The sequence below is a fragment of the Mustela nivalis genome, assembly GCF_964662115.1.
Source record: "Mustela nivalis genome assembly, chromosome: 2".
Taxonomy (NCBI): domain Eukaryota; kingdom Metazoa; phylum Chordata; class Mammalia; order Carnivora; family Mustelidae; genus Mustela; species Mustela nivalis.
Genome location: NC_139021.1, coordinates 94413619 through 94415084, shown reverse-complemented (window position 1 = coordinate 94415084; position 1466 = coordinate 94413619). Strand labels below are relative to the sequence as shown.

General features: G+C 37.9%; 1 pseudogene across 1 annotated transcript; it reads right to left on the bottom strand.

Moving 5' to 3' along the window:
- Positions 1-864: 864 nt before the first annotated feature.
- Positions 865-1466, bottom strand: LOC309858725 (PRELI domain containing protein 3B pseudogene; annotated as a pseudogene). The gene is made up of 2 exons: positions 1178-1466; positions 865-1104 (listed from the first exon to the last, which is right to left on the bottom strand). The product of its transcript is annotated as a PRELI domain containing protein 3B pseudogene (transcript).

Here is a 1466-nt window from a genome sequence, read left to right as displayed (position 1 = left end):
ACAAAACTGTAGCAAATTAGTACAGTACTCTTTAATACAATAAAATTCTTTGTTGTTGTTGTTGTTGGAGTTATGTATTACTTTAATAATAATTTTCACTCCAACAATGTCATTTAAGTACCAAACAAAACACTGTGGTTTTTAATGGTGCTTTATAACAGAGCAAGTTATTTTATACAAATCAATATCTTTTAAAGCTGTAAAATTTTTCCTTTTTTAAAGATTTTACTTAGAGAGTGCAAATGAGTGTTCACACAAGCAGGGGGAAGAGGCAAAGGCAGAGGGAGAAGCAGACTTCCTGCTCAGTGGGGAACCTGATGTGGGGCTTGAACCAAGGACCCTGAGATCATGATCTGAGCCAAAGACTGATGCCTAACCAACTGAGCCACCTAGTTGCCCCTATAATTACTCTCTCTCTCTCTCTCTCTCTCTTTTTAAGGATTTCCTAATGCAAGCTCTTTAGGTTTACTGTAGCAAGATAATTATATGTATTTAGGTGGCTTAGCTTTGTTCTGGGGTTAGTCCAAAGCCGGGAAGAGTACTAATGCATGAAAAGCTTTACAGTTCTACATTAAAGGAGATGTAATATGCCAATATGATTTTCTAGGTCCTTTTCAGAAATTGCTAAATTTTCACATAACTGCTAGAATCCTCAGGAATTAGATGGACATTTCATACAATACTACTTTCGGATGATCCCTTTTATTTAGAAATCTGCCACCTCTTTGTTTTGATAAAAAATCATACAGCTTTTCTTCAGCTTATTAAGAAATATCCTACCTAAAATATATTTCTGATTTTTAAATAACAAGTATATTGCCAGCTTGCAGAGATGTGGGGAGTGGGTGTTTCGTGTAACAGCTTTCATCCTGCATTTGGTGTCTTCATGCTCCCTCTTGCCGAAGCTGCCAAGTCTTCAGTCTCAGCATTTAATTGATGTATTACCCATTCAATTGTTTCCTGACCTTTATTGGCATTTGAAGATACCATGCTTGCTGTCAGTCCTTCAAGGTAACTGCTAAGACTGACTCCTTCCATAGTGATCACAGCTTCTTGAGTCAAAATATTTTTTTCTGGGTCCTGAAGGTGTGCTTTGTGTATAAACTGCAGAAACTGTATTTGTAAGTGAAATATTATTAGATTTAAGTTCCATCGTTTTCTCTGCAGGATCTAGTACAGAGTGTTCTTGCACAAATGTGTTAGTTTTTGCTGCAATATGAGATTTCACAATGGAAGGCAGCCCCCACTCTGTGCTGAGAAGTCTTTGGCTGTACAGCTTTCCAGAGTGATCTGTATGTCTGTCCAGTACATCACCTCCAACCACATTTGGGTCTTCCTGCATTGCAGCTGTAATAGTTTCCAATGGGTGGTCAAAGACGTGGTCTGAAGTCCAGATCTTCATGGTGCCGGCCACTTGCACAATGTCCCTGGTGTTCACTTTTATTCTTTCTTTTAAAGATTTATTT